Source organism: Petaurus breviceps, unplaced genomic scaffold, assembly GCF_028583685.1.
Source record: "Petaurus breviceps papuanus isolate PSGF00001 unplaced genomic scaffold, PetGlider_PUasm1.0 339, whole genome shotgun sequence".
Lineage (NCBI taxonomy): Eukaryota > Metazoa > Chordata > Mammalia > Diprotodontia > Petauridae > Petaurus > Petaurus breviceps.
In genome coordinates, this window is record NW_027186112.1 from 1,347,091 (window position 1) to 1,359,443 (window position 12,353).

Below are 12,353 nucleotides of genomic sequence, written 5' to 3' on the forward strand. Positions count from 1 at the left end.
CTTCCTTCCTTCCTTCCTTCCTTCCTTCCTTCCTTCCTTCCTTCCTTTCTTTCTTTCTTCCTTTTTCTTCTTCTCTCCTTCCTTCTTCCCTCCTTCCTTCCTTCTTTCTTCCTTCCTTCCTTTCCTTCCTTCTTTCCTTCCTTTCCTTCCTTCCTTCCTTCCTTCCTTCCTTTCTTTCTTCTTTCTTTCCTTTTTTTTTTGCCTTTTTGGAGGGCAATTGGGGTTAAGTAACTTGCCCAAGGTTACACAGCTAGTTTTTTTGTGTGTGGGTGTGTAGCAGCAAGCACCCCAAGCGTCCTCAGGGTTGCTGCCAACACAGATTCTTGGATCTGCTTTGATAAAGGAAAGCAACTCAAAATGGGTTAACAAGCTTACTTTATCAGTCAGATATGTATCATTTACCTAGTTCAGGGAAAAAAGGTCAGCACCCAGAACTTCAGAATATACAGACAGAATTATCAAGACAGAAAAACAGATCAAGTAGACAGTTTCCAAACTGTCCAACCATTACATCCATACCAAATCAATATCTGGGTTTTTCAAAGCCAAGGGACTCTCAACAACGGCTTCCCAGAGTCTCATCAAATAACAGAACACTTCTCAAAGTGAGCCACAAAACAAAGCTACACATCAGGGCTTATATAGCCTTCTCCTGGCTCAGAGAATGTAACAACCTTATTGACTCACTGGCCAATCAAGAAGTATCTACTGAAAAACAAGCCTCCCACCCCAGGCTCCAGGTGCACTTTAGCCTAGGGGCAGGGAAGATCTTTAAAATTTACATTCCTATTACAGGGTGTTAAGTGTCTGAGAACTCAGGTCCTCCTGACTCCAGGGGCGGTGCTTTACTCACTGCACCACCTAGCCACCCCTTGCCTCACTTCTTAAAGAGGCCTATTCACTGAATGGGCATTACCTCACTCATACTGAGAACCTGAAAAGGCCTTAGCCTAAAAGGATCAGGGTCTCCCATTGCATCCTGGGCCATCTCCAGCCAGCCTGATGAATACTAGGCCACTGAGTAATGACTGATGAAATTGTAACTTACTTGTGCCCCATGCGTGGAGGACTTGCCCTTTAGTACTTTGTGATTGAATTGAGGACTTACTAAATGATTGAGTTACAAAATGAATGTACTTTGTTCAAAACTATGTGGCCACTTTGGTGAAAATTACCTGTCTATTTAAGTTGTGATGTTATAACATTCTGAATGCTGTACTTTGTTTATTAGGAATGTTTCGTCTTAGTTTGTTACTGAATAAATAGAGGATACTATACTGTGGAATCAGAACCTTGAAAGCTGTTCACAGCAGCAGTCCTCTGGAAAACTGCTCATGCTTGGCTTTACAGGCAACACTTCTTGTGGTAGGAAAGAACTAGAAATAAAGTAGATAGTCATTGATGGAGAAATAGCTAAACAAATGATGGCACATGAATGTAGTGCAATATTGCTTTGTTGTTAAAAAAAAAGTCAACATGGTGAATTCAATGAAGCATGGAAAAGCCTTACACAAACTAAGTGAAGCAAACAGAGACAGCAAAGCAATATAAACCATAACTTGTTGTTCAGATGTATCCAACTCTTCATGATCCCATTTGGGATTCTCTTGGCAAAGATACTGAAGTGGTTTTCCCAGTTCCTTCTCCAGTTCACTTTACAGATGTGGAAAATGAGGCAAACAAGTTCAGTGACTTACCCAGTGTCTCACAGTTAGTAAGTATCTGAGACCAGATTAAACATTGGTCTTCTGAACTCCAGGCCTGGCACTCTAACCACTGCACCACCTTGTTGCTCCAGAAAATGATGACTACAACCCTGTGAATGGAAAGAACAACTACAAAATAATTGTAATTGAATGTTGAAAAATTATACAAAAACCCACCCAAACTTGGCTCCCAAGAAGAGATATGAGAAGGTACCTCCCCTGGTTCTTTGCAGAGGCTGGGGACCATACATGTGGAACGTTGCATATCATGTCAGATTTTCTTCAAGATGCAGATTGATTTTCTGAATTTTTCTTTTCTTTCTCTTTTTAAAAAATCTTTGTTATAGTGGATGACTTTCTGGAAGGAGGAAAAAGAAGGATACAGGGAGGAAATCTAGGTGATGTAAAAGCAAAAGATATCACTGAAAAGTCTTTTTTTAAAAACCTTCCCTGACTACTTTTTCTCACTATCACACTGTGCCTCTTATTCTCATTCACGCGCCTGTAGCAAAGGCACCGATTCTGAAATCAGCTCCTCAGTTCCAATCTTGTCTCTGCTGCTTTTTATGCATATGATCTTGGACGTGTCACTTAATGTTTCCAGGCCTCAGTTTCCTCATCTGTAAAATGAGGAGGTTGAATTAGAGGACCTCCTTTCCAGCTCTAAACCTATGATTCTGTGATAAAGCATTGTGAAGAATTTGAGAAGGAAAACATATACTGCTCAAACAGGGAAGGCTTCATCCTGGAGGTTTAGCTCTGAAAAGGAGACCAGAGACTTCAACAGATGCAGATGGGGGAGGGAGGAAGATACCCCAAGCAGGAGGGTGCAGAGAAACATGGGGGTGGAGTTAGTTCAGATACAATACAGAGGACCCAAAAAGGGAAATGGACACAGGCTAGAGCGACCCTTGTGGAGGGTGTGGAACCTGAGAGGGAGATCTTGTTAGGCTCTCTGCCTGATTTAGGAGTTCTCTTGATAGCATCCCCAGCCTATGTAGAAAGGCCTCCAGCAAGAGGGGGCTAACAGTTTCACCTGGCAGCCCATGTCTGTGTTGGAAGGCTCTCGTTGTTTGGAAGTTCTTTATTCTGAGTTGAAATAGATTCCCCAGGGACTTCCTTGAGTTGGTCCTATTTCCTCCCTCTGGGGCTAGAAGGGACTAAACTTGTTCCTTCTGCCCCATGCCCTCATATATTTTAAGTCAGTGATCATGTCCTCTCATGTCCTCTCCTCCCCTCCCCTCCCTTCTCTTTTCTTCTCTTTTCTCCTCCCCTCCTCTTCCCTCCCCTTATCTGAAGGTGCTTTGCCCAAAATAAAGGAAATATTTTTTTAATTGATTAATTTATTTATTTTTTAGTTTTCAATACTCACTTCAACAAGATTCTGAGTTCCAAATTTTCTCCCCATCTTTCCCCTTCCCCCACTCCAAGATAGCTTGCATTCTGATTACCCCTTCCCACAATCTACCCTCCCCTCTGTCACCACCCCCACCTTTTCTTATTCCATTCCCCTTCTATTTTCCTGTAGGGCAAGATAGATTTCTATAGCCCATTGCCTGTAAATCATATCTCCCAGTTGCATGTAAAAAACAATTTTTAACATTCATTTTTAAAACTTTGAGTTCCAAATTTTCTTCCTCCCTCCCTCCCTCCCTCCCTGCCTACCATCATTGAGAAGGCAAGCATTTAGATATAAATTTTACATGTGTAATCATGTAAAACACTTCCATAATAGTCATGTAGTCATGTTGTGAAAGACTAACTATATTTCCCTCCATCCCATCCTGCCCCCCATTTATTCCATTCTCTCTTTTGGACCTGTCCTTCCTCAAAATGGTTTGCTTCTGATTACCCCCTCCCCCAATCTGCCCTCCCTTCTGTCATCCCCCGTCTTATCCCCTTCCCCCCTATTTTACTGAAGGGCAAGATAGATTTCCATACCCAATTAAGCATATATATTATTCCCTCCTTAAGCCAAATCCTGTAAGAGTAAGGTTCACTCATTCCCTCTCACCTTCCCCCTCTTCTCCTCCACTGTAAAAGTTTTTTCTTGACTCTTTTATGTGAGATAATTTACCTTTTACCCCTCTCCCTTTCTCCTTCTCCCAATACTTTCCTCTCTCATCCCTTAATTTTATTTTTAGATACCATTCCTTCATATTCAACACACCCTGTGCCCTCTGTCTATATATATGTAAATAGTTCAACTTTAATAAAGCCTTTATGATTTCTCTTTCCTGTTTACCTTTACATGCTTTTTTTGAGTCTTGTATTTGAAAGTCAAATTTTCTATTTAGCTCTGGCTTCTCAAGAATGCATTAAATTTCTCTATGTCATTGAAAATCAATTTTTCCCACTCATTGATTACACTCAGGTTTTCTGGATAGGTGATTCTTGGTTTCAATCCTAGTTCCTCTGAACTACAGAATATCATATTCCAAACCCTCTGATCCTTTAATGTAGAAGCTGCTAAATTACATCTTATCCTGACTTGGATTGATTCTTTCTGTCTACTTGCAATATTTTCTCCTTGAACTGGAAACTCTAGAATTTGGCTATAATATTCCTAGGAGTTTTCTTTTTGGGATCTCTTTCAGGAATTATCAGTGGATTCTTTCAATTTCCATTTTACCATCTGGTTCTAGAATATCAAGGCAGTTTTCCTTGATAATTTCTTGAAAAAATGATGTCTAGGCTCTTTTTTTGATCCTGGCTTTCAGGTAATCCAATAACTTTTAAATTATATATCCTGGATCTATTTTCCAGTGAGATACTTCACATTGTTTTCTGGGGTTTTTTTTTCCATTCTTTTGGTTTTGTTTTATAATTTCTTTATTTCTCAGTTATTTTGTGTGGGTGTTAAGTATCTGAGGATGGAACCATCCCGGGTCTTCCAACTCCGGGCGGTGCTCTTATTCACTGCACCACCTGGCCACCCCTGCATTCTAATTTTTAAGGAATTATTTTCTTAAGTGAGCTTTTGGGCCTCCTTCTCCATTTGACCAATTCTGCTTTTTTTTTTTTGGTGGTGTGGGGGTTGTTTTGTTTTTTTCTTTTTGGAGGGCAGGGCAATTGGAGTTAAATGATTTGCCCAAGGTCACACAGCTAGTGTTAAGTGTCTGAGGCAAGATTTGAACTCAGGTCCTCCTGACTCCAGAGCCAGTGTTCTATTCACTGCACCACCTAGCCTCCCCAACCAATTCTGCTTTTTAAGGCATTCCTCTCTTCATTGGCTTTTTGGTCCTCTTCTGCCTTTTGGGTTAGTCTATTTTTAGGGTGTTATTTTCTTTAGCATTTTGGGGGATGTCCTTTAGCAAACTGTTGACTCATTTTTCATGATTTTCTTGTTTGATGCTCATTTCTCTTCCCAATTTTTCCTCCACCTCTCTTATTTGATTTTCAAAATCCTTTTTGAGCTCCTCCATGGCCTGAAATCAATTCATATTTTTCTTGGAGACATTGGATGTAGAATCTTTGACTTTGCTGTCTTCTGGCTGCATGTTTTTTTCTTCTTTGTCACCAAAGATTCTACAGTCTAAGATTTTTTTCTGGTTTGCTCATTTCCCCAGGATAGTATTTGACTTTTTAACTCTTTGTTAAGGTATGGCTCTGCTTCCAGTGTGGAAGGTGTACTGTCCCAAACTTCAGGGGGTTTGGGCGGCTATTTTCAGAGATACTTCTAGGTACCTGTAAATTTTCAGTTCTTCCAAGGTGGTAGGATCTAAGAAGTGCTTACTTCTCTCCTGGTCTGTGTTCTGGTTGGTGAGTAACCACAAGCACTCTTCTCTGATCTGGAACTGTGAGGAAGATTCCCTCTCCACCTCTGTCTTAAGCTCTGCCACTCTAGCATTCTTCCTCATCCTACGACTGCCATCCAGGACTGTGACCCAGATCCAGTATGGGAAAAGCAACAGAATTCTGCTTCTGTGCCAGCAAAGAGATCCCTGCAATCCCCATCTGATCAGCTGCTCAATCCCCCTACCATCTGTGGATCAAGAACTCTGGAAGCAGTCGTCACCACTGTAGCTGCCCCAGGGCTATGCCAGGGCTAGGGCCAGACCATACTCCTCTCTCATCCAGGTCTGACAGACCTTTCCTACTGACTTTCTAGGTTATCTTTGGCGTTTGTGGGTTGAGAAGTCTGGAAACCGCCACAGCTACCTGCCATTCAGTCCCTTGAGGCCAATTCTGGGATTGATGGGGCCTGGTCTGTGCTGGCCCGTTTTGTGCTGGACTGTACTCCTTTCTCTGACTGGTGCAACAGACTTTTCCTGTGTACCATCCAGGTTGTCTTGGGATGGAAATTTGTTTCACTCTGTCATTTTGTGGGTTCTGCTGCTCTAGAATTTATTTAGAGTAATTTTTTAATAAGTATTATAGAGATTTGGGGGAGAACTCAAGCAAATCCCTGCTTTTACTCCAAAATTTTGGCCCCACCCCCAAGGAAGGGAAATCTGTATGACCAAAAACTACCTCATTAATTTGGGGTTTACTAGTTACATTTCTTTCTCAAACATCAAGCCTCAAACCCAACTCTGGATCTCAGAGACTGGACAACAATAGGTCCTGGACCAAGCACAGCTTAAAGGTTGTTTTTAGGTCCTCCTGGCTCAGAGTGAATGTAAATAGTAACTGTTTCTCATTTGGCCAGCAACCCTGAGGGTCTTCCCTAGCCAGTTTATTTATTTTTTTTAATTAAAGGGGCCATCCCTTGACTTACTTCTTAAAGAGGCCTATTCACTGAATGGGTGTTAACTCACTCAAAGTGAGAACTTGAAAAGACCTTAGCCTAAAAGGTCCAAGGTTTATCACTGCATCCTGGGCCATCTCTATTCCTGATCCATATCAGGCCACTGTACCCAGATGGCTCTGGAGGAGAAGGTGAGACCGGTGACCTTGCACAGCCCTCCCTCACTCAACTCAAAGTCAACTGCAAGTCATGTCATCATCTCCCTGATGTCATGGTCCTCTTTGAGAATGAAAAACAAACCACACAGCCACAATCTTGCCCCATATAAACTCTCTTGTCTCCAGGCTAAACAACCCCAGCTCCTTCAGCTCTTTCTATCCCACTACTTTGTTTTTGTTTGTTTTTTTCAAATTCACCATCATCTTGGTGGCCATTTTTTGGATGGTTGTGCCTTATTGATATCCTTCTTAAATATGTTTGATGTTATATGAGACAGGGGTCCTTTTGACTCCAGTCACAGCATTAGGCCTGCCAAACACTCAAGTGTGTGGAGTTCGGAGACTCTGACCCAAATTGACTACTCGGACACCTCTCAAAGTGAAGGTTGTTTTATTAGAATCTCTCAAGAAGCAGGCAGTCCAGTCTCTGGGACAGCACCAAAAGAGAGGAGGCCAAGGTACAGAAGCAGAAACTGTGTTAAGTAAGCAAGGGTTACCCGCCCCTCCCAAACATTAACCTAATTATTACTAATGAGGCTCTAATTTTGTTAGATAACATACATAATACATGAGGTCCACTATGCAAGCACAGTAACAACTTCAGAATACTGAACCCTCTTCAGTCCAACCTAGATGTGTCCTTATCTGGGCCTGAGTGTCCCAAGGCCGCTGTCTACTTTCTGATTGGTCAAATCCACCTGCTGCTGCCAACATTACTTCATTTTTAGTATTATCTAGGAGTTCTCTGGGAACTCAAACTTCTTCCCAACACTACTGTCTGATACTTTTTATCAGTTGTCTTGTTTCAGCAATTCTTGCAGTTCTATAGAAACTTAACCCTTTGCTACCTCTCAACTCCCATTCCTTTCCCCAAACTAAAAACACTTCTAATTTGGTCTCAATAGTTAATACAATCAATTGTATTAATACTCAATAGTTATTACATTACCTTGAAATACACAATGACTTACATATATATCTATATATGCATATATATATATATACATATATGTGTGTGTGTGTGTAAGCAATATTGAACTTAGTTACAAAATATAAGGAAGTAATAAGAATGTACATAGGATGTTCAGAATGGGGAAACTTCACTGCAAGTCATCCCTCACATAAAGCACCCAAGGTGCCTTGATGAAATACAAATATGCTGTACCCTGGAGATGGCCATGAGCAAGACCATACCTAAGTGGGATGAGAGAGGCTATCCCAAATCCCTTAACCTGCTGAATTCTCTCCTCCTGTCCTACAGGAAATTGAAGACACCAGAGCCCTCCCTCATTCAGGAACTTCGGGAAAAGGGAAAGGACATTTTTGTTGTGACAGAAGCTGTGAAGACCCAGGAAAAGTCCATTCTGAAGAGTTCTAGAAATAGGGAAGGTGCTGGGCTACTCACCATTCCTGGGGCCTCATGTGTCCAGGTTAGAACTCATACTTTGGATAGATGGGGGCAGGGAGTGGGGATCAGTCTTAAATGAAACTTCCCAGGACTATCTGATGAGGAAGCCCAAACACACACACACACACACACACACACACACACACACACACACACACAGGATTAGAGGGGAGCCAGCCAGAGTTGAAAAGCTTATAATTTCATCATGCCTTGGGTGAGTTAATATGGTGTGAAGTGGGAGTTTGGATTGAGAGGATGGTTTGTGCACCTGTTTGGAAGGCCTAATTCTGTGACTGGAGTCAAAAGGACCCCTGTCTCCTATAACATCAAACACATTTAAAAAATGGTTTGGGGGACACCTGCAAATGACTGAGGGTGGATTGTTGTCCTCAGTCACATGTCCATATGACAAGGCCCAACCCAGGTTGTAGCTCAAAGCCTCTGTGGCTTCCTGCTATTTCTTCTCATAACCTCTCTCTCCACTGTAGAGAACTAGGGGCTGATTCCTTGCCAGACTCCGCCCAGACTTCTACTCCTTTCTCTCCTACACTCTCTAATCTTGGGATCCCTGATGTAAGCATAGCCATCCCTAAGCACTGGACTTGGAGTCAAAGGATCTGAGTCCAGATTCCAGCTGTAGGACCTTGGGCAAGTCCCTTCATCTCTCTCTATAATGGAATTTCCTGAGAATGAGAGAGTTGGATGAGCTGACCTCTGAGGATCCTTCCAGTGCCAGATCTGTGATTCCTGACCTCTTTCCTTCTCTCCTGCAGGGTAAGGGTCAAGGTGGCTTGAACACACTGAAGACAGTGACTGTCCCTGAGGGCAGTATACTTGCTTTCCAAGTTGCCAAGTTGATTATCCAAGACCATTGGAGTAAGTTGGATCAGAAGGCCTGGGGTAGGGAGAATGGAGAGGTCGGGGAAAATTCCCCATGAGCCACATTCCTCCAGCCACAGACTGAGGGAGGTGGGGAGGGGGAACTCAGTTGCCCAGCTGGCTGGGTAGATGACATCTGCAAAGACCATCCCATCCCTCTCTGCCCCACAAATATAAACTTAGGTTTGAGGGCTGACTTCTGGGCTGGAGCAGAGGGATGGGAAAGGAGGCTGAGTTTTCCAACTCCCCACGAGAGGGGGCAGGAGAGGCTTTCAGGTACCTCAGTATAAGTATCCTTTTTCCTTCTTCCACTTCTAGTTATCCTTCTTTTCCTGGATTACCATAAACTTCATAGCAATTACAGAGAATAGAAACTACAATACTTATAGTCCCAGGATCTCATATCTCTTTGATGTGATTGTTCCTTCCACAGATGGTGGTCACATCTTAGCATGTGGTCTCCAAGTCTTGTCCAGGCCTAAAGATCATTCCCTGTAGCCAGCCAGGGAATGAGACTCTCTATACTGAGCTAGGCTGGCCCTTGGACAACAGACCTGGACGTCTATTTGAAGCCTTTGTAGCTTACTCTGGCACTTAGTACAGGGTCAGGTACATAGTAGGCCCTCGATATGACCAAACATCTAATTCTTCTGGCATCACTTCTAGATCCCCATTTCCCCATGAGGCATCCCTGAAGATAACTTTAGGAGAAAACATGTGAGGAAGAAAATTCTAAAAAAACTGTGAAATCCAAGTTATTTACATTTTTTTTTTTTTACTTTTTGGAGGGCAGTTGGGGTTAAGTGGCTTGCCCAAGGTGACACTGCTAGTTTTTTTTTTGTTAAGTGTCTGAGACGAGTTTTGAACTCAGGTCCTCCTGACTCCAGGGTCAGTGCTCTATTCACTGTACCACCTAGCCGCCCAGAAATCCAAGTTACTTACATTTTTATAAAAAGTGGAAACATGTACAAAATCTTCACAGTCATTTATTTCCTTCACCTAATCCCCCCAAGTTCTTCTCTGTTCTTATACTCATAAATTTATGATGATGTCAGTTTTCACAGTTCAGTCAATCAAGAGACATTTATGAAGCACCTACTATGTGCCAGGTCTTGTGCTAGGTGCTGAAGAAATAAAAAGAGGTAAAAAACATTTTTTGCCCTCAAGGAGTTTCTACTCTAATGAGGTGTAAAACATGCAAACAGGGGCAACTAAGTGTCTCAATGAATAGATCACTAGCCATGGAATCAGGAAGACCTGAGATCAAATCTGATCTCAGACACATGACACTTACTAGCTGTGTGACCTTGGCCAAGTCATTTAACCTCAAAAAGAAAAACACAGGGGGGAAAAATGGTAACAACTATATACAAAGAAAACTGTATAAACTATAAATGGGAAATAATTAATAGAATATTGTAATGTATGTTCTAAACCTTTCAGGTCTGGGTTAGGCCAGAGAGTCATTGTGATCCCTTCCAACTCTCAAATTTTCTGCCTGTGATTTTGCTCTCTTTGCTCTGCATCACCTTGAGTTTAGATTCAGCCTCAGACATAAGTAACCACCTACAAATGACCTTAGACAAGTCACTTAACCTCTATGGATCTCAGTTTCCTCAGCTGTAAAATGGGGATAATAGCACCTACTTCACAGGCTTCTTCTGAGGATTAAATAAGACAATATTTGTAAAATGCTTAGCACGGTGTCTGGAATCTAGTAGGAGCTTAATAAATGCTTATTTCCTCCCCCCTTTGCTTCCTTCCCCTTTCCCTATTTTTTGTATTCTTCATATTTAACATTTTTTAATTGCTCAAAAAGAATTCCATGGTATTAACATGCCCCAATTTATCCCATCATTTCACAATCTCCCTTGAGGCAAAGGTTAGAAATTAGATAGGAAGAGATAATAAGTTTCTTAAAAGGTAAGAAAAGTCGTTTAATCTGTCTCAGACTGACTCATGAAGTGCTAAGTTCCCCATCACTCAAGGTATTCAAGAAGTGACCACTGGTCAAGGAAACCATAGATTCCTGGTCAGGCACAATTAGAACTAGATACCCTTTGAAATCTCTTTGAAGTAAAACACTTTTCTTTAATACAGTTGTTGGACATGTACATTGTTTCCATGCTTTTATGAAACTGCTCTAACTCTTTTTGTACAGACTGGCCATTTGTTTCCCCATTTTAATTACAACCTCCCTCCATCTAAGTCTTCCTTTGATGCGTCATCAGTGTGTTGAAGTGGCCCTGGGTTCTCAGTAAAGGCTCTGACACATGATTCTGACCTAGAGAAGTTTTGAGTACAGGTCCCCTCTAGGTGCATTACTTCAGAACCAGTCTGATTAAATGGGTAGGCTCCTCCTCACCAGCAGTTTGGCCACCTGGATTGTGGTCCATGATTGTAGAGGGAGTGTTCACCCCAATGACATCATGGACCCTTAAAGCACTAAGGTAATATCAGCCTTAAGATAAAGTCCTTGGCCTCAGATTCCTTATTGGTAAAATGATGGGTTGGGATCAGTTGTTATCTCAATTTGTCTTCCAGCACTAATCATCATCCTGGCAAGGAAATCCCCAGGTCAAATTGGTTTTGCAGCTTTTATGGAATCGAACCAGACAGTTTTCTAAAAGGATACACGGATTGATAGCCCCTCCAATAATGGCACCCTGACCCTTTTTATTCATAGCTGTAACGGCATTGAATTTTATCATCCTTAATCATTTTTTTCTTTATCTAGAAGTTCTTCTACTTCCAGACAAGGACGAGAAAACCCAAAGGTGAGTGACAAGCTTGGTTGTCTTTCTAGGCCTGTTCAGCATTCCATTCCCTCTGCCCCACTGATGGTGATAGAAAGATGAAGGTCGAGGTGGCTAGGTGGCGCAGTGAGTAAAGCATCCATCAGCCCCAGCGTCAGGAGAACCTGAGTTCAGTTCCAGCCTCAGACACGTAACACCCACTCACAAAAAAAAACAGACGTGTTAACTTTGGGGAATTTCTTTAACCCCCAATTTCCCCCAAAAAAAAAAAAAAAAAAAAAGAAAAAAGAAAGAATAAAGAAAGATGAAGATCTCAGAGGAATATTGAGTCCTCCTTGTTTGTTAGATTCTCTGCTGCCTTTCCTCCATCTGCCTACACAAGATGCCAGCCATAACTTGCACGTTTTATATTACTTTAGATTTGTCTAATAGAAAATCTTACCACGCACTTGAGTCCTCCCAGCTCTGGGATGAGATGGGCAGGTGTTAGCCTCCTCCTTTGACAGATGAAGAAGTTCCACTCTTGACTCATGGTCAGCAGAGACCTTGGTTCAAATCCCACCTCCCATATACACACTAGCTGATTGGTTTTGCAGCTTTTATGGAATCAAACCAGACAGTTTTCTAAAAGGATACACAGATTCATAGCCCCTCCAGTAATGGAAACCTGACCCTTTTTATTCATAGCTGTAATGG

At 42.0% G+C, this 12,353-nt stretch overlaps 1 pseudogene; it reads left to right on the top strand.

Annotated features, from left to right (window-relative positions):
• The window catches only part of LOC138167969 (gasdermin-D-like), a 49,076-nt pseudogene that overhangs the window by 1,096 nt on the left and 35,627 nt on the right, over window positions 1–12,353 (top strand).